The sequence below is a fragment of the Arachis stenosperma genome, chromosome 9 (genome assembly GCF_014773155.1).
Source record: "Arachis stenosperma cultivar V10309 chromosome 9, arast.V10309.gnm1.PFL2, whole genome shotgun sequence".
In the NCBI taxonomy this organism is placed as follows: Eukaryota; Viridiplantae; Streptophyta; class Magnoliopsida; order Fabales; family Fabaceae; genus Arachis; species Arachis stenosperma.
This window is the reverse complement of record NC_080385.1, coordinates 135,994,887-136,016,260: the sequence shown is the minus strand read 5'-3', so window position 1 is coordinate 136,016,260 and position 21,374 is coordinate 135,994,887. Positions and strand designations below refer to the sequence as shown.

Here is a 21,374-nt window from a genome sequence, read left to right as displayed (position 1 = left end):
AACCACTTCCGTTCTACATGCAACAGAGCTTGAATGTGTATCTCTTAGATTCCCCAACAGAATCTTCGTGGTATAAGCTAGATAGATGGTGGCATTTATGAGGATCCGGAAAGTCTCACCTTGTCTGTGGTATTCCGAGTAGGATCCTGGGAATCCGGAAAGTCTAACCTTGTCTGTGGTATTCCGAGTAGGATTCCGGTAATGAATGTCTGGTGCACGAAATTGTGATCACTACTTTTACACAAAACAATCCCCGGTAATGAATCCAAAAACTTGGTGCTCAATACCATGGCATAAACACAACTTCGCACAACTAACCAGCAAGTGCACTGGGTCGTCCAAGTAATACCTTACGTGAGTAAGGGTCGATCCCACGGAGATTGTTGGTATGAAGCAAGCTATGGTCACCTTGTAAATCTCAGTCAGGCAGACTCAAATGGGTATAGTGATAAACGAATAAAGCATAAAGATAAAGATAGAGATACTTATGTATATCATTGGTGAGAGCTTCAGATAAGCGAATGAAGATGCCTTCCCTTCCGTCTCTCTGCTTTCCTACTGTCTTCATCCAATCCTTCTTACTCCTTTCCATGGCAAGCTCATGTAGGGTTTCACCGTTGTCAGTGGCTACCTCCCATCCTCTCAGTGAAAATGTCGCCTATGCTCTGTCACAGCATGGGTAATTAGCTGTCGGTTCTCGGTCAGGCCGGAATAAAATCCATCGATTCTTTTGCGTCTGTCACTAACGCCCCGCCTGCTAGGAGTTTGAAGCACGTCACAGTCATTCAATCATTGAATCCTACTCAGAATACCACAGACAAGGTTAGACCTTCCGGATTCTCTTGAATGCCGCCATCAGTTCTCGCCTATACCACGAAGACTCTGATCTCACGGAATGGCTGGCTCGTTTGTCAGGCGAGCACTCGGTTGTCAGGCGATCAACCATGCATCGTGTATCAGGAATCCAAGAGATAAACACTAGAGCCTTGTTGCTTGTAGAACAGAGTGGTTGTCAATCACTTGTTCATGAGTGAGAATGATGATGAGTGTCACATAATCATCACATTCATCAAGTTATTGAGTGCAAATGAATATCATGGATAAAGAACAAGCGGAATTGAATAGAAGAACAATAGTAGTTGCATTAATACTCGAGGTACAGCAGAGCTCCACACCTTAATCTATGGTGTGTAGAAACTCCACCGTTGAAAATACATAAGAACAAGGTCTAGGCATGGCCGAATGGCCAGCCTCCCAAATGATCTAAGATAGCATGAAACTCAAAGATAGCTACCAAGATGTCTAATACAATAGTAAAAAGGTCCTACTTATAGAAAACTAGTAGCCTAGGGTGTACAGAGATGAGTAAATGACATAAAAATCCACTTCCGGGCCCACTTGGTGTGTGCTTGGGCTGAGCAATGAAGCATTTTCGTGTAGATACTCTTCTTGGAGTTAAACGCCAGCTTTGGTGCCAGTTTGGGCGTTTAACTCCCATTTAGGTGCCAGTTTCGGCGTTTAACGCTGGAATTTCTATAGGTGACTTTGAACGCCGATTTGGGCCATCAAATCTTAAGCAAAATATGGACTATCATATATTTCTGGAAAGCCCAAGATGTCTACTTTCCAACGCCGTTGAGAGCGCGCCAATTGGACTTCTGTAGCTCAAGAAAATCCACTTCGAGTGCAGGGAGGTCAGATTCCAACAGCATCTGCAGTCCTTTTGAGTCTCTGGATCAGATTTTTGCTCAGATCCCTCAATTTCAGCCAGAAAATACCTGAAATCACAGAAAAACACACAAACTCATAGTAAAGTCCAAAAAAGTGAATTTTAACTAAAAACTAATAAAAATATAATAAAAACTAACTAAATGATACTAAAAACATACTAAAAACAATGCCAAAAAGCGTACAAATTATCCGCTCATCACAACACCAAACTTAAATTGTTGCTTGTCCCCAAGCAACTGAAGATCAAATAGGATAAAAAGAAGAGAATATGCAATGAACTCCAAAAACATCTATGAAGATCAGTATTAATTAAATGAGCGGGGCTTTTAGCTTTTTGCCTCTGAACAGTTTTGGCATCTCACTCTATCCTTTGGAACTCAGAATGATTGGCTTCTTTAGGAACTCAGAATCCAGATAGTGTTATTGATTCTCCTAGTTAAGTATGATGATTCTTGAACACAGCTACTTATTGAGTCTTGGCTGTGGCCCAAAGCACTCTGTCTTCCAGTATTACCACCGGATACATACATGCCACAGACACATAATTGGGTGAACCTTTTCAGATTGTGACTAAGCTTTGCTAAAGTCCCCAATTAGAGGTGTCCAGGGTTCTTAAGCACACTCTTATTGCCTTGGATCACAACTTTATTTCTTTCTTTTTCTTTCTTTTTCTTCTTTTTTTTTTCGGTTTTTCTCTTTTTTTTTTCGCTTGCTTTCTTTTTTTTTTGTATTCACTGCTTTTTCTTGCTTCAAGAATCATTTTTATGATTTTTCAGATCCTCAGTAACATGTCTCCTTTTTCATCATTCTTTCAAGAGCCAACATTCATGAACCACAAATTCAAAAGACATATGCACTGTTCAAGCATACATTCAGGGAACAAAAGTGTTGCCACCACATCAAAATAATTAAACTGTTATAAAATTCAAAATTCATGCAATTCTCATCTTTTTCAATTAAGAACATTTGTTTAAGAAAGGTGATGGATTCATAGGACATTCATAACTTTAAGGCATAGACACTAATGATCATAAGACACAAACATGGATAAACATAAGCATAGAAATTTCGAAAAACAAGGAAATAAAGAACAAGGAGATTAAAGAACGGGTCCACCTTAGTGATGGCGGCTTGTTCTTCCTCTTGAAGGTCTTATGGAGTGCTTGAGCTCCTCAATGTCTCTTCCTTGTCTTTGTTGCTCCTCTCTCATGATTCTTTGATCTTCTCTAATTTCATAGAGGAGGATGGAATGTTCTTGATGCTCCACCCTTAGTTGTCCCATGTTGGAACTCAATTCTCCTAGGGAGTTGTTAATTTGCTCCCAATAGTTTTGTGGAGGAAAGTGCATCCCTTGAGGCATCTCAGGGATCTCATGATGAGAGGGGTCTCTTGTTTGCTCCATCCTTTTCTTAGTGATGGGCTTGAGGTCATGCCTTCTCAGTTGAACCGGCTTCCCTCTTGAGTTTCTCTTCCATTGAGCGCCCTCTTCACAAATGTCTGTGAGGACTTGGTCCAACCTTTGATCAAAGTTGACCCTTCTTCATGGCCACAACTTCATAGAAGTGGTCTTGATGCACCCTTGAGATGAATCTCTCCATCTCCCATGACTCGGAGGTGAAAGCTTTTGCCTTCCCTTTCCTCTTTCTAGAGGTTTCTCCGGCCTTGGATGCCATAAATGGTTATGGAAAAACGAAAAGCAACGCTTTTACCACACCAAACTTAAAAGGTTTGCTCGTCCTCGAGCAAAAGAAGAAAGAAGAGAGTAGAAGAAGAAGAAATGGAAGAGAGGGAGATGGCTTTGTGGTTCGGCCAAAAGGGGAAGAAGTAGTGTTTAGGTTGTGTGAAAATGAAGGAGTGAAGATGATAGTGGGATTTGATAGGTGGGGGGTTTTTTGGGAGAGAGGTGTTGAGGTGATTGGTGAATGGGTGAAGAAGAGAGAGAGAGTGGTGGGGTTGGTGGGGATCCTGTGGGGTCCACAGATCCTGCGGTGTCAAGGAAAAGTCATCCCTGCACCAAATGGCATTCAAAATCACGTTTTGAGCCATTTCTGGCGTTAAACGCCGGGCTGGTGCCCATTCCTGGCGTTTAACGCCAGGTTCTTGCCCTTTTCTGGCGTTTAACGCCAGTCTGGTGCCCCTTTCTGGCGTTAAACACCCAGAATGGTGCCAGACTGGGCGTTAAACGCCCAACTGCTAACCTCACTAGCGTTTAAACGCCAGCAACATCTTCCTCCAGGGTGTGCTATTTTTCTTCCTGTTTTTCATTCTGTTTTTGCTTTTTCAATTGATTTTGTGACTTCTCATGATCATCAACCTACAAAAAACATAAAATAACAAAAGAAAACATATAAAATATAATCATTGGGTAGCCTCCCAACAAGCGCTTCTTTAATTTCAGTAGCTTGACAGAGGGCTCTCATGGAGCCTCACAGATACTCAGAGTAATGTTGGAACCTCCCAACACCAAACTTAGAGTTTGAATGTGGGGGTTCAACACCAAACTTAGAGTTTGGTTGTGGCCTCCCAACACCAAACTTAGAGTTTGACTGTGGGGGCTCTGCTTGTCTCTGATTTGAGAGAAGCTCTTCATGCTTTCTCTCCATGGTGACAGAGGGATATCCTTGATCCTTAAACACAAAGGATTCTTCATTCACTTGAATGATCAGTTCACCTCCATCAACATCAATCACAGCCTTTGCTGTGGCTAGGAAGGGTCTGCCAAGGATGATGGTTTCATCCATGCACTTCCCAGTCTCTAGGACTATGAAATCAGTAGGGATGTAATGGTCTTCAATCTTCACCAAAACATTCTCTACAAGTCCATGAGCTTGTTTTCTTGAATTGTCTGCCATCTCTAATGAGATTCTTGCAGCTTGCACCTCAAAGATCCCTAGCTTCTCCATTACAGAGAGAGGCATGAGGTTTACACTTGACCCTAAGTCACACAGAGCCTTCTTGAAGGTCATGGTGCCTATGGTACAAGGTATTGAAAACTTCCCAGGATCTTGTTTCTTTTGAGGTAATTTCTGCCTAGACAAGTCATCCAGTTCTTTGGTGAGCAAAGGAGGTTCATCCTCCCAAGTCTCATTTCCAAACAACTTGTCATTTAGCTTTCATGATTGCTCCAAGGTATTTAGCAACTTGCTCTTCAGTGACATACTCATCCTCTTCAGAGGAAGAATACTCATCAGAGCTCATGAATGGCAGAAGTAAGTCCAATGGAATCTCTATGGTCTCATTTTGAGCCTCAGATTCCCATGGTTCCTCATTAGGGAACCCATTGGAGGTCAGTGCACGCCCATTGAGGTCTTCCTCAGTGGCGTACACTGCCTCTTCTTCCTCTCCAAATTCGGCCATGTTGATGACCTTGCACTCTCCTTTTGGATTTTCTTCTGTATTGCTTGGAAGAGTACTTGGAGGGAGTTCAGTAACTTTCTTGCTCAGCTGTCCCACTTGTGCCTCCAAATTCCTAATGGAGGACCTTGTTTCAGTCATGAAACTTTGAGTGGTTTTGATTAGATCAGAGACCATGGTTGCTAAGTCAGAGGGGTTCTGCTTAGAATTCTCTATCTGTTGCTGAGAAGATGATGGAAAAGGCTTGCCATTGCTAAACCTGTTTCTTCCACCATTATTGTTGTTGAAACCTTGTTGAGGTCTCTCTTGATTCTTCCATGAGAAATTTGGGTGATTTCTCCATGAAGAATTATAGGTGTTTCCATAGGGTTCTCCTAGGTAATTCACCTCTTCCATTGAAGGGTTCTCAGGATCATAGGCTTCTTCCTTAGATGAAGCATCCTTAGTACTGCTTGGTGCACTTTGCATTCCAGACAGACTTTGAGAAATCAAATTGACTTGTTGAGTCAATATTTTATTCTGAGCCAATATGGCATTCAGAATGTCAATCTCAAGAACTCCTTTCTTCTGACTTGTCCCATTGTTCACAGGATTCCTCTCAGAAATGTACATGAATTGGTTATTTGCAACCATTTCAATGAGCTCTTCAGCTTCTGTAGGCGTCTTCTTCAGATGAAGAGATCCTCCAGCAGAGCTATCCAAAGACATCTTGGATAGTTCAGAGAGACCATCATAGAAAATACCTATGATGCTCCAGTCAGAAAGCCTGTCAGAGGGACATTTTCTGATTAATTGTTTGTATCTTTCCTAAGCTTCATAGAGGGATTCTCCATCCTTCTGTCTGAAGGTTTGGACTTCCACTCTAAGCTTACTCAATTTTTGAGGTGGAAAGAACTTTGCCAAGAAGGCATTGACTAGCTTTTCCCAAGAGTCCAGGCTTTCTTTAGGTTGAGAGTCCAACCATATTCTAGCTCTGTCCCTTACAGCAAAAGGGAATAGCATCAGTCTGTAGACCTCAGGGTCTACCCCATTGGTCTTGACAGTGTCACAGATTTGCAAGAATTCAGCTAAGAACTGATGAGGATCCTCCAATGGAAGTCCATGGAACTTGCAATTCTGTTGCATTAGAGAAACTAATTGAGGCTTAAGCTCAAAGTTGTTTGCTCTAATGGCAGGGATAGAGATGCTTCTCCCATAGAAGTCGGGAGTAGGTGCAGTAAAGTCACCCAGCACCTTCCTTGCATTATTGGCATTGTTGTTGTTTTCGGCTGCCATGGGTTCTTCTTCTTTGAAGAATTCGGTCAGGTCCTCAACAGAGAGTTGTGCCTTAGCTTCTCTTAGCTTTCGCTTCAAGGTCCTTTCAGGTTCAGGGTCAGCTTCAACAAGAATGCCTTTGTCTCTGCTCCTGCTCATATGAAAGAGAAGAGAACAAGAAAATGTGGAATCCTCTATGTCACAGTATAGAGATTCCTTGATGTGTCAGAGGAAAAGAAAAATAGAAGAAAGAGGTAGAAGAATTCAAACTTGATTAGATAGAGTTCGAATTGTGCATTAAGAAGGAGTAATACTCCATAAATAGAAGGATGTGAGAAGAGGGGAAGAGAGTTTTTCGAAAATTAATCAAAGAGATTTTGAAAACATTTTGAAAAATTGATTGATAATTTTCGAAAACTCAAAGTGGAAAAGAAATCAAGTGATTTTTGAAAAAGATTTTGAAATTAGAAATCAAAAAGATTTGATTGAAAACTATTTTGAAAAAGATGTGGTTAAAAAGATATGATTGAAAAGTTATGGTTTTAAAAAGATGTGATTGAGAAGATATGATTTAAAAACAATTTTAAAAAGATTTGATTTTAAAAATTAATGACTTGCCTAACAAGAAAAGATATGATTCAAACATTAAACCTTCCTCAACAGAAAAGGCAACATACTTGAAATGTTCAATCAAATCATTAATTGTTAGTAAGTATCTTTGAAAAAGGAAAGAAATTGATTTTGAAAACATTTGATTGAAAAGATATGATTTGAAAAAGATTTGATTTTGAAAAACTTTGAAAACTTGAAAAAAAATTGATTTGAAAAACAAAATCCTCCCCCTTGTGCCATCCTGGCGTTAAACGCCCAGAATGGTATCCATTCTGGCGTTTAACGCCCAAAATGCTACCTTTTTGGGCGTTAAACGCCCAACCAGGTACCCTGGCTGGCGTTTAAACGCCAGTCTGTCCTTCTTCACTGGGCGTTTTGAACGCCCAGTTTTTCTATGTAATTCCTCTGCTGCATGTTTTGAATCTTCAGTCCCCTGTACTATTGACTTGAAAATAGAACCAAGATCAAATAAACAAGGCATGCAAAACACCAAACTTAAGATTAGACACTAGACTCAAACAGAAAACATAAAATATTTTTGGTTTTTATGATTTTGTAAATTTTTTTTGTGCTTTTTTCGAAAATTATATGAAAATAGAAAATAAAGGATTCAGAATTCTCAATTTGAATTTCCAGGAATCATTGCAATGCTAGTCTAAGACTCCGGTCCAGGAATTAGACATGGCTTCACAGCCAGCCAAGCTTTCAAAGAAAGCTTCGGTCCAAAACACTAGACATGGCCAATGGCCAGCCAAGCCTTAGCAGATCATTGCTCCAATAGCAAGATTGATGGAAATCAACAAGCTATTGTGATGATCAGTTGAAACCTCGGTCCAATAAGATTAGACATGGCTTCTCGGCCAGCCAGATTTTAACAAATCACCATGAAACTCTAGAATTCATCTTCAAGAATTTCGAAAAAAAAAATACCTAATCTAAGCAACAAGATGAACCGTCAGTTGTCCATACACAAGAACAATCCCCGGCAACGGCGCCAAAAACTTGGTGCATGAAATTGTGATCACTACTTTTACACAAAACAATCCCCGGTAATGAATCCAAAAACTTGGTGCTCAATACCATGGCATAAACACAACTTCGCACAACTAACCAGCAAGTGTACTGGGTCATCCAAGTAATACCTTACGTGAGTAAGGGTCGATCCCACGGAGATTGTTGGTATGAAGCAAGCTATGGTCATCTTGTAAATCTCAGTCAGGCAGACTCAAATGGGTATAGTGATAAACGAATAAAGCATAAAGATAAAGATAGAGATACTTATGTATATCATTGGTGAGAGCTTCAGATAAGCGAATGAAGATGCCTTCCCTTCCGTCTCTCTGCTTTCCTACTGTCTTCATCCAATCCTTCTTACTCCTTTCCATGGCAAGCTCATGTAGGGTTTCACCGTTGTCAGTGGCTACCTCCCATCCTCTCAGTGAAAACGTCGCCTATGCTCTGTCACAGCATGGGTAATCAGCTGTCGGTTCTCGGTCAGGCCGGAATAAAATCCATCGATTCTTTTGCGTCTGTCACTAACGCCCCGCCTGCTAGGAGTTTGAAGCACGTCACAGTCATTCAATCATTGAATCCTACTCAGAATACCACAGACAAGGTTAGACCTTCCGGATTCTCTTGAATGCCGCCATCAGTTCTCGCCTATACCACGAAGACTCTGATCTCACGGAATGGCTGGCTCGTTTGTCAGGCGAGCACTCGGTTGTCAGGCGATCAACCATGCATCGTGTATCAGGAATCCAAGAGATAAACACTAGAGCCTTGTTGCTTGTAGAACAGAGTGGTTGTCAATCACTTGTTCATGAGTGAGAATGATGATGAGTGTCACATAATCATCACATTCATCAAGTTATTGAGTGCAAATGAATATCTTGGATAAAGAACAAGCGGAATTGAATAGAAGAACAATAGTAATTGCATTAATACTCGAGGTACAGCAGAGCTCCACACCTTAATCTATGGTGTGTAGAAACTCCACCGTTGAAAATACATAAGAACAAGGTCTAGGCATGGCCGAATGGCCAGCCTCCCAAATGATCTAAGATAGCATGAAACTCAAAGATAGCTACCAAGATGTCTAATACAATAGTAAAAAGGTCCTACTTATAGAAAACTAGTAGCCTAGGGTGTACAGAGATGAGTAAATGACATAAAAATCCACTTCCGGGCCAACTTGGTGTGTGCTTGGGCTGAGCAATGAAGCATTTTCGTGTAGAGACTCTTCTTGGAGTTAAACGCCAGCTTTGGTGCCAGTTTGGGCGTTTAACTCCCATTTAGGTGCCAGTTCCGGCGTTTAACGCTGGAATTTCTGTAGGTGACTTTGAACGCCGGTTTGGGCCATCAAATCTTGGGCAAAATATGGACTATCATATATTTCTGGAAAGCCCAGGATGTCTACTTTTCAACGCCGTTGAGAGCGCGCCAATTGGGTCTCTGTAGCTCAAGAAAATCCACTTCGAGTGCAGGGAGGTCAGAATCCAACAGCATCTGCAGTCCTTTTGAGTCTCTGGATCAGATTTTTGCTCAGATCCCTCAATTTCAGCCAGAAAATACCTGAAATCACAGAAAAACACACAAACTCATAGTAAAGTCCAGAAAAGTGAATTTTAACTAAAAACTAATAAAAATATAATAAAAACTAACTAAATGATACTAAAAACATACTAAAAACAATGCCAAAAAGCGTACAAATTATCCGCTCATCAATGTCTGTGACGTGCTTCAGACTCGCAAGTGCTGGGCGTTAGTGACAAACGTAAAAGAATCAAGGGATTCTATTCCAGTAGGCGCGGGAACCAACCAGTGATTAGCCGTGTTGTGACAGAGCGCGTGAGCGTAGTTTTCACTGCGAGGATGGGATGTAGCCTTCGGCCAGGTGATGCCTCCAGACGATTAGCCATGCGAGTGACAGCCACAGAGGACCATTTTCCTGAGAGGATTGAAAGTAGCCATCGTCGAACGGTGAACCCCTATAAACAGCTTGCCATGGAAAGGAGTAAGAAGGATTGAGTTGAAGCAGGAGGGTAGCAGGCGTTCTTGAGCCATACAGTACCTCCATTCGCTTATCTGAAATTTCCACCAATGAATCTGCATAAGTATTCTATCCCTTTTATTATTTCTTCTTTTTACATAATTTTTGAAACCATAAACAGTTTTAATCTGCCTAACTGAGATTTACAAGGTGACCATAGCTTGCTTCATACCAACAATCTCTGTGGGATCGACCCTTACTCACGTAAGGTTTATTACTTGGACGACCCAGTACACTTGCTGGTTAGTTGAACGGAGTTGTGAAAAGAAAGTGCTGAGTTAGATTTCTTTTTGGCACATGCCAAAGAATCATCAATTAAGGATCACAATTTCGTCCACCAGTAGCTTTGTTAGTACGTTTTGCACTTTTGAAATCCAATTTTTGAGCTATATCATTCATCGGGCTTCTAAATTATATTATTCCTTATATATATATATATATATTATGTATGAGCTTAGAACTGTCGTAATCTTTGATTAACCTTTGCTTTACGACGCGAGGTAAGGCTTAGGCTAATTAGATGTTGAGAGATCATGTTTACTTGTTGGGTCAGGATCTTATTCTGAGCCAGGATGGCATTCAGAGTCTCAACTTCATGAACTCCTTTCTTCTGAGAGATTCCATGGTTTATAGGATTACTTTTAGAAGTATACATGAACTGGTTTTTAACAACCATTTCAATGAGTTCTCTTGCTTCTCCGGGTGTTTTCTTCAAGTGGAGGGATCCACCTGCAGAGCTATCTAATGAAATCTTGGATATCTCAGACAAGCCATTATAGAACACGCCTATGATGGACCACTCTGGGAGCATGTTAGGAAGACATCTCCTGATCAGCTGCTTGTATCTTTCCCAAGCTTCATAGAGGGATTCTCTTTCTCTTTGTCTCAAGGTTTAAACTTCTGGTATGCGAAATTGTGATCACTACTTTTCACAACTCAAATAATCCCTAGTAATGGCCCCAAAGACTTGGTGCTCAATACCATGGCATAAACACAACTTCGCACAACTAACCAGCAAGTGCACTGGGTCGTCCAAGTAATAAACCTTACGCGAGTAAGGGTCGATCCCACGGAGATTGTTGGTATGAAGTAAGCTATGGTCACCTTGTAAATCTCAGTCAGGCAGACTCAAATGGTTATGGGTGATATATGAATAAAACATAAAGATAAGGATAGAGATACTTATGTATTTCATTGGTAAGAACTTCAGATAAGCGAATGGAGATGCTTTGTCCCTTCCGTCTCTCTGCTTTCCTACTGTCTTCATCCAATCCTTCTTACTCCTTTCCATGGCAAGCTTATGTAAGGGTTTCACCATTGTCAGTGGCTACCTCCCATCCTCTCAGTGGAAATGTTCAACACACCCTGTCACGCCATGGCTATCCAGCGGTCGGTTCTCGATCATGTCGGAATAGAATCCAGTGATTCTTTTGCGTCTGTCACTAACGCCCCACAATCGCGAGTTTGAAGCACGTCACAGTCATTCAATCATTGAATCCTACTCAGAATACCACAGACAAGGTTAGACCTTCCGGATTCTCTTGAATGCCGCCATCAGTTCTAGCATATACCACGAAGACTCTGATCTCACGGAATGGCTGGCTCGGTTGTCAGGCGAGCGCTCGGTTGTCAGGCGGTCAACCATGCGTCGTGTATCAGGAATCCAAGAGATATTCACCCAATCTAAGGTAGAACGGAGGTGGTTGTCAGTCACACGTTCATAGGTGAGAATGATGATGAGTGTCACGGATCATCACATTCATCAAGTTGAGGAACAAGTGATATCTTGGAACAAGAACAAGCGGAATTGAATAGAAGAACAATAGTAATTGCATTAATACTCGAGGTACAGCAGAGCTCCACACCTTAATCTATGGTGTGTAGAAACTCCACCGTTGAAAATACATAAGAACAAGGTCTAGGCATGGCCGTGAGGCCAGCCTCCCAGTGATCAAAGGATTCAAAGACCTAAAGGTGATCTAAGATCCAAAGATGAAAATACAATAGTAAAAGGTCCTATTTATAGGGAACTAGTAGCTTAAGAATTACAAAGATGAGTAAATGACATAAAAATCCACTTCCGGGCCCACTTGGTGTGTGCTTGGGCTGAGCATTGAAGCATTTTCATGTAGAGACTCTTCTTGGAGTTAAACGCCAGCTTTTGTGCCAGTTTGGGCGTTTAACTCCCACTTTGGTGCCAGTTCCGGCGTTTAACGCTGGGAAATCTGAAGGTGACTTTGAACGCCGATTTGTGCCATCAAATCTTGGGCAAAGTATGGACTATCATATATTGCTGGAAAGCCCAGGATGTCTACTTTCCAACGCCGTTGAGAGAGCGCCAATTGGGCTTCTGTAGCTCCAGAAAAGCCACTTCGAGTGCAGGGAGGTCAGAATCCAACAGCATCTGCAGTCCTTTTCAGTCTCTGAATCAGATTTTTGCTCAGGTCCCTCAATTTCAGCCAGAAAATACCTGAAATCATAGAAAAACACACAAACTCATAGTAAAGTCCAGAAAAGTGAATTTTGATTAAAAACTAATAAAAATATACTAAAAACTAACTAAATCCTACTAGAAACATACTAAAAACAATGCCAAAAAGCGTACAAATTATCCGCTCATCACAACACCAAACTTAAATTGTTGCTTGTCCCCAAGCAACTAAAAATCAAATAAGATAAAAAGAAGAGAATATGCAATGAACTCCAAAAACATCTATGAAGATCAGTATTAATTAGATGAGCGGGGCTTTTAGCTTTTTTGTCTCTGAACAGTTTTGGCATCTCACTCTATCCTTTGAAATTCAGAATGATTGGCTTCTTTTGGAACTCAAAATCCAGATAGTGTTATTGATTCTCCTAGTTAAGTATGATGATTCTTGAACACAGCTACTTTATGAGTCTTGGCCGTGGCCCAAAGCACTCTGTCTTCCAGTATTACCACCGGATACATACATGCCACAGACACATAATTGGGTGAACCTTTTCAGATTGTGACTCAGCTTTGCTCGAGTCCCCAATTAGAGGTGTCCAGGGTTCTTAAGCACACTCTTTTTGCCTTGGATCACAACTTTATTTCTACCCTTGCCTTTTGGTTTAAAGGGCTATTGGCTTTTTCTGCTTACTTTTTCTTTTTCTCTTCTATTTTTTTTTCGTTTTTCTCCTTCTCTCTTTTTTTTTTGTATTCACTGCTTTTTCTTGCTTCAAGAATCATTTTTATGATTTTTCATATCCTCAGTAACATGTCTCCTTCTTCATTATTCTTTCAAGAGCCAACAATTTTAACATTCATGAATCACAAATTCAAAAGACATATGCACTGTTCAAGCATACATTCAGAAAACAAAAGTATTGCCACCACATCAAAATAATTAATCTATTATAAAATCTGAAATTCATGCAATTCTTTTCTTTTTCAATTAAGAACATTTTTCTTAAGAAAGGTGATGGATTCATAGGACATTCATAACTTTAAGGCATAGACACTAAGATACTAATGATCATAAGACACAAACATGGATAAACATAAAGCATAATTTTCGAAAAAAACAAAACAAAAAAATAAAGAACAAGGAAATTAAAGAACAGGTCCACCTTAGTGATGGCGGCTTGTTCTTCCTCTTGAAGGTCTTATGGAGTGCTTGAGCTCCTCAATGTCTCTTCCTTGCCTTTGTTGCTCCTCTCTCATGATTCTTTGATCTTCTCTAATCTCATGGAGGAGGATGGAATGTTCTTGGTGCTCCACCCTTAGTTGTCCCATGTTGGAACTCAATTCTCCTAGGGAGGTGTTGATTTGCTCCCAATAATTTTGTGGAGGAAAGTGCATCCCTTGAGGCATCTCAGGGATCTCATAATGAGAGGGGTCTCTTGTTTGCTCCATCCTTTTCTTAGTGATGGGCTTGTCCTCATCAATGAGGATGTCTTCTTCTATGTCAACTCCTACTGAATAACAGAGGTGACAAATGAGATGAGGAAAGGCTAACCTTGCCAAGGTAGAGGACTTGTCCGCCACCTTATAGAGTTCTTGGGCTATAACCTCATGAACTTCTACTTCTTCTCCAATCATGATACTATGAATCATGATGGCCCGGTCTAGAGTAACTTCGGAACGGTTGCTAGTGGGAATGATTGAGCGTTGGATAAACTCCAACCATCCTCTAGCCACGGGCTTGAGGTCATGCCTTCTCAATTGAACCGGCTTCCCTCTTGAATCTCTCTTCCATTGGGCGCCCTCTTCACAAATGTCTGTGAGGACTTGGTCCAACCTTTGATCAAAGTTGACCCTTCTTCATGGCCACAACTTCATAGAAGTGGTCTTGATGCACCCTTGAGATGAATCTCTCCATCTCCCATGACTCGGAGGTGGAAGTTTTTGCCTTCCCTTTTTTTCTTTCTAGAGGTTTCTCCGGCCTTGGATGCCATAAATGGTTATGGAAAAACCAAAAAGCAAGGCTTTTACCACACCAAACTTAAAAGATTTGCTCGTCCTGGAGCAAAAGAAGAAAGAAGAGAGTAGAAGGAGAAGAAAATAGAGGAGATGGAGGAAGCTTATGTTTCGGCCAAAGGGAGAAGAAGTAGTGTTTAGGGTGTGTGAAAATGAAGGAGTGAAGATGGGCTTATATAGGGGTGAGGGGAGGGGTAGGGTTCAGCCATTATGGGTGGGTTTGGGAGGGAAAGTGGTTTGAATTTGAATGGTGAGGTAGGTGGGGTTTTATGAAGGAAGGATGTGAGTGGTGAAGGGAAAGATGGGATTTGATAGGTGAAGGGTTTTTGGGGAAGAGGTATTGAGGTGATTGGTGAATGGGTGAAGAAGAATGAGGGTGGTGGGGTTGGTGGGGATCCTGTGGGGTCCACAGATCCTGAGGTGTCAAGGAAAAGTCATCCCTGCACCAAATGGCATGCAAAAATGCATTTTGAGCCAATTCTGGCGTTAAACGCCGGGCTGGTGCCCATCTCTGGCGTTTAACGCCAAGTGCTTGCCCTTTTCTGGCGTTTAACGCCAGTCTGGTGCCCCTTTCTGGCGTTAAACGCCCAGAATGGTGCCAGACTGGGCGTTAAACGCCCATCTGCTAGCCTTACTGGCGTTTAAACGCCAGTAGGTTCTTCTTCCAGGGTGTGCTGTTTTTCTTCCTGTTTTTCATTCTGTTTTTGCTTTTTCAATTGATTTTGTGACTTCTCATGATCATCAACCTACAGAAAACATAAAATAACAAAAGAAAATAGATAAAATATAACATTGGGTTGCCTCCCAACAAGCGCTTCTTTAATGTCAGTAGCTTGACAGAGGGCCCTCATGGAGCCTCACAGATACTCAGAGCAATGTTGGAACCTCCCAACACCAAACTTAGAGTTTGAATGTGGGGGTTCAACACCAAACTTAGAGTTTGGTTGTGGCCTCCCAATACCAAACTTAGAGTTTGACTGTGGGGGCTCTATTTGACTCTGATTTGAGAGAAGCTCTTCATGCTTCCTCTCCATGGTGACAGAGGGATATCCTTGAGCCTTAAACACAAAGGATTCTTCATTCACTTGAATGATCAGTTCACCTCCATCAACATCAATCACAACCTTAGCTGTGGCTAGGAAGGGTCTGCCAAGGATGATGGATTCATCCATGCACTTCCCAGTCTCTAGGACTATGAAATCAGCAGGGATGTAATGGTCTTCAATCTTTACCAGTACATCCTCTACAAGTCCATAAGCTTGTTTCTTTGAATTGTCTACCATCTCTAGTGAGATTCTTGCAGCTTGTACCTCAGAGATCCCTAGCTTCTCCATTACAGAGAGAGGCATGAGGTTTACACTTGACCCTAAGTCACACAGAGCCTTCTTGAAGGTCATGGTGCCTATGGTACAAGGTATTGAAAACTTCCCAGGATCTTGTTTCTTTTGAGGTAATTTCTGCCTAGACAAGTCATCTAGTTCTTTGGTGAGCAAAGGAGGTTCGTTCTCCCAAGTCTCATTACCAAATAACTTGTCATTTAGCTTCATGATTGCTCCAAGGTATTTAGCAACTTGCTCTTCAGTGACATACTCATCCTCTTCAGAGGAAGAATACTCATCAGAGCTCATGAATGGCAGAAGTAAATCCAATGGAATTTTTATGGTCTCAATGTGAGCCTCAGATTCCCATGGTTCCTCATTGGGGAACTTAGTGGAGGTCAGTGGACGTCCATTGAGGTCTTCCTCAGTGGCGTTTACTGCCTCTTCCTCCTCTCCAAATTCGGCCATGTTGATGGCCTTGCACTCTCCTTTTGGATTTTCTTCTGTATTGCTTGGAAGAGTACTAGGAGGGAGTTCAGTAATTTTCTTGCTCAGCTGTCCCACTTGTGCCTCCAAGTTTCTAATAGAGGACCTTGTTTCATTCATGAGACTTTGAGTGGTTTTGATTAGATCAGAGACCATGGTTGCTAAGTCAGAGTGGTTCTGCTTAGAATTCTCTGTCTGTTGCTGAGAAGATGATGGAAAAGGCTTGCCATTGCTAAACCTGTTTCTTCCACCATTATTGTTGTTGAAACCTTGTTGAGGTCTCTGTTGATCCTTCCATGAAAAATTTGGATGATTTCTCCATGAAGAATTATAGGTGTTTCCATAGGGTTCTCCCATGTAATTCACCTCTTCCATTGAAGGGTTCTCAGGATCATAAGCTTCTTCTTCAGATGAAGCATCCTTAGTACTGTCTGGTGCATTTTGCATTCCAGACAGACGTTGCGAAATCAAATTGACTTGCTGAGTCAATATCTTGTTCTGAGCCAGTATGGCATTCAGAGTATCAATCTCAAGAACTCCTTTCTTCTGATTTGTCCCATTGTTCATAGGATTCCTTTCAGAAGTGTACATGAATTGGTTATTTGCAACCATTTCAATTAGTTCTTGAGCTTCTGTAGGCGTCTTCTTCAGATGAAGAGATCCTCCAGCAGAGCTATCCAAAGATATCTTGGACAGTTCAGATAGACCATCATAGAAAATACCTATGATGCTCCATTCAGAAAGCATGTCAGACGGACATTTTCTGATCAATTGTTTGTATCTTTCCCAAGCTTCATAGAGGGATTCACCTTCCTTCTGTCTGAAGGTTTGGACTTCCACTCTAAGCTTACTCAATTTTTGAGGTGGAAAGAACTTTGCCAAGAAGGCATTGACTAGCTTTTCCCAAGAGTTCAGGCTGTCTTTAGGTTGTAAGTCCAACCATATCCTAGCTCTGTCTCTTACAGCAAAAGGGAACAGCATAAGTCTGTAGACCTCAGGGTCAACCCCATTAGTCTTGACAGTGTCACAGATTTGCAAGAACTCAGCTAAAAACTGATAAGGATCTTCCAATGGAAGTTCATGGAACTTGCAATTCTGTTGCATTAGAGAAACTAATTGAGGCTTAAGCTCAAAGTTGTTTGCTCCAATGGCAGGGATAGAGATGCTTCTCCCATAGAAGTCGGGAGTAGGTGCAGTAAAGTCACCCAGCACCTTCCTTGCATTGTTGGCATTGTTGTTGTTTTCGGCTGCCATAGGTTCTTCTTCCTTGAAGAATTCTGTTAGGTCCTCTACAGAGAGTTGCGCTTTAGCTTCTCTTAGCTTTCGCTTCAAGGTCCTTTCAGGTTCAGGTTCAGCTTCAACAAGAATGCCTTTGTCTTTATTCCTGGTCATATGAAAGAGAAGAGAACAAGAAAATATGGAATCCTCTATGTCACAGTATAGAGATTCCTTGAGGTGTCAGAGGAAAAAGAAAAATAGAAGGAAGAGGTAGAAGAATTCGAACTTAGTGAGATAGAGTTCGAATTGTGCCTTGAGGAGGAGTGTTACTCCATAAATAGAAGGATGTGAGAAGAGGGGAAGAGAGTTTTTCGAAAATTAAGTAAGATATTTTTTTTAAAAAAAACATTTTGAAAAATTGATTGATAATTTTCGAAAACTAAAAGTGGGAAAGAAATCAAGTGATTTTTGAAAAAGATTTTGAAATTAGAAATCAAAAAGATATGATTGAAAACTATTTTGAAAAAGATATGATTTGAAAAAGATTTGATTTTGAAAAACTTTGAAAACTTGAAAAAAAATTGAATTAAAAACAGAATCTTCCCTCTTGTGCCATCCTGGCGTTAAACGCCCAGAATGGTGCACATTCTGGAGTTTAACGCCCAATGCTCTACCCTTTTGGGCGTTAAACGCCCAACCAGGTACCCTGGCTGGCGTTTAAACGCCAGTCTGTCCTTCTTTACTGGGTGTTTTGAACGCCCAGCTTTTTTTGTATAATTCCTCTGCTGCATGTACTGAATCTTCAGTTCTCTGTACTATTGACTTGAAAATAGAACCAAGATCAAATAAACAATGCATGCAAGACACCAAACTTAAAATAAGACACTAGACTCAAACAAGAAACATAAAATATTTTTGGTTTTTATGATTTTGTAATTTTTTTTTGGTTTTTTTTTTCGAAAATTAAGTGGAAAAGAAAATAAAGGTATCAAAATTCTTAATGAGAATTCCAGGAATCATGCAATGTTAGTCTAAAGCTTCAGTCTAAAGGAATTAGACATGGATAGCCAAGCTTCAGCAGGACATTGCATTCAAGAGCTAAATTGATGAGAATCAATCAGCTTTGGTGATGACAAGATCATCACCTTGAAACACTAGAATTCATTCTTAAGAACTTTGAAAAATACCTAATCTAAGCAACAAGATGAACCGTCAATTGTCCATACTCGAAACAATCCCCGGCAACGGCGCCAAAAACTTGGTATGCAAAATTTTGATCACTACTTTTCACAACTCAAATAATCCCTAGTAATGGCCCCAAAGACTTGGTGCTCAATACCATGGCATAAACACAACTTCGCACAACTAACCAGCAAGTGCACTGGGTCGTCCAAGTAATAAACCTTACGCGAGTAAGGGTCGATCCCACGGAGATTGTTGGTATGAAGCAAGCTATGGTCACCTTGTAAATCTCAGTCAGGCAGACTCAAATGGTTATGGGTGATATATGAATAAAACATAAAGATAAGGATAGAGATACTTATGTATTTCATTGGTAAGAACTTCAGATAAGCGAATGGAGATGCTTTGTCCCTTCCGTCTCTCTGCTTTCCTACTGTCTTCATCCAATCCTTCTTACTCCTTTCCATGGCAAGCTTATGCAAGGGTTTCACCGTTGTCAGTGGCTACCTCCCATCCTCTCAGTGGAAATGTTCAACGCACCCTGTCACGGTACGGCTATCCAGCTGTCGGTTCTCGATCATGTCGGAATAGAATCCAGTGATTCTTTTGCGTCTGTCACTAACGCCCCACAATCGCGAGTTTGAAGTACGTCACAGTCATTCAATCATTGAATCCTACTCAGAATACCACAGACAAGGTTAGACCTTCCGGATTCTCTTGAATGCCGCCATCATTTCTAGCCTATACCACGAAGACTCTGATCTCACGGAATGGCTGGCTCGGTTGTCAGGCGAGCTCTCGGTTGTCAGGCGGTCAACCATGTGTCGTGTATCAGGAATCCAAGAGATATTCACCCAATCTAAGGTAGAACGGAGGTGGTTGTCAGTCGCACGTTCATAGGTGAGAATGATGATGAGTGTCACGGATCATCACATTCATCAAGTTGAGGAACAAGTGATATCTTGGAACAAGAACAAGCGGAATTGAATAGAAGAACAATAGTAATTGCATTAATACTCGAGGTACAGCAGAGCTCCACACCTTAATCTATGGTGTGTAGAAACTCCACCGTTGAAAATACATAAGAACAAGGTCTAGGCATGGCCGTGAGACCAGCCTCCCAGTGATCAAAGGATTCAAAGACCTAAAGGTGATCTAAGATCCAAAGATGAAAATACAATAGTAAAAGGTCCTATTTATAGGGAACTAGTAGCTTAAGAATTACAAAGATGAGTAAATGACATAAAAATCCACTTCCGGGCCCACTTGGTGTGTGCTTGGGCTGATCATTGAAGCATTTTCGTGTAGAGACTCTTCTTGGAGTTAAACGCCAGCTTTTGTGCCAGTTTGGGCGTTTAACTCCCACTTTGGTGCCAGTTTCGGCGTTTAACGCTGGGAAATCTGAAGTTGACTTTGAACGCCGATTTGGGCCATCAAATCTTGGGCAAAGTATGGACTATCATATATTGCTGGAAAGCCCAGGATGTCTAATTTCCAACGCTGTTGAGAGCGCGCCAATTGGGCTTCTGTAGCTCCAGAAAATCCACTTCGAGTGCAGGGAGGTCAGAATCCAACAGCATCTGCAGTCCTTTTCAGTCTCTGAATCAGATTTTTGCTCAGGTCCCTCAATTTCAGCCAGAAAATACCTGAAATCACAGAAAAACACACAAACTCATAGTAAAGTCCAGAAAAGTGAATTTTGATTAAAAACTAATAAAAATATACTAAAAACTAACTAAATCCTACTAGAAACATACTAAAAACAATGCCAAAAAGCGTACAAATTATCCGCTCATCAACTTCCACTCTAATCTTGCTCATCCTTTGAGGGGGAAAGAACTTAGCCAGAAAAACATTAACTAGCTTTTTCCAAGAGTCAAGACTCTCTCTAGGTTGGACATCCAACCAGAATTTAGCTCTGTCTCTTACTGCAAAAGGAAAGATCATCAGCTTATAGACTTTAGGATCTACTCCATTAGTCTTTAAAGTATCACAGATCTGTAAAAATTCTACTAAGACATGATGTGGATCTTCCAGTAGAAGTCCATAGAATTTGCAGTTCTGCTGCAAAAGAAAGACTAACTGAGGTTTAAGCTCAAAATTGTTAGCTCCAACGGCAGGTACAGCGCTGCTTCTGCCATAAAAGTCAGAGGTAGGCATGGTGAAGTCACCAAGGACCTTTCTTGGCTCCTCTTGAGGTTCGGCCATGTCTCTTCTCTCTTGTTCAAAACTTTCTGAAAGGTCTCTTCCGGAGTGCTATGCTTTAGCTTGTTGTAAACGCCTCCTTAGAGTCTTCTCAAGTTCAGGATCAGGAGTCAAGAGGGGTTCTTTATCCCTGTTCCTGGTCATAGACAAGAAGAAAAAGAAAAGAAAGAAAAGAAGAAGACTGTTTCCGCCAATAGGTAAAAAGCTCCTCCTTAAAGTGAGATGTGGAGAAAGAAGAAGAAGACAGAAAAAAATAAAAGAAGAATACTTTGAAAATAGGGGATAGAAGTAAATAAGAGAGGATGAAAGATGAGAAGGAAGAATAGAGAGGGGGAGTAGAGTTCGAATAATATAGATGTGAGAAGAAGATCAGTATAAATAGAAAAAGTAAATAAGAGTTAAAATATTTATTTATTTATTTTATAAATTAATTTTTGAAAATTAAGTTAATTAATTTAAAAAGATTTTAAAATTTGAATGTTAAATTTTCGAAAATAGACGAGAGAGAAGATGAAGAAGTTTT

At 40.9% G+C, this 21,374-nt stretch overlaps 2 non-coding genes across 2 annotated transcripts; both read left to right on the top strand.

Moving 5' to 3' along the window:
- Window positions 1-5,848: 5,848 nt before the first annotated feature.
- LOC130953035 (small nucleolar RNA R71) lies at window positions 5,849-5,955 on the top strand. The gene has a single exon (XR_009075208.1). It is a non-coding gene; the product is annotated as a small nucleolar RNA R71 (small nucleolar RNA).
- Window positions 5,956-16,987: 11,032 nt separating this feature from the next.
- LOC130952952 (small nucleolar RNA R71) lies at window positions 16,988-17,095 on the top strand. Its single transcript, XR_009075126.1, has one exon. It is a non-coding gene; the product is annotated as a small nucleolar RNA R71 (small nucleolar RNA).
- The last annotated feature ends 4,279 nt before the right edge of the window (window positions 17,096-21,374 follow it).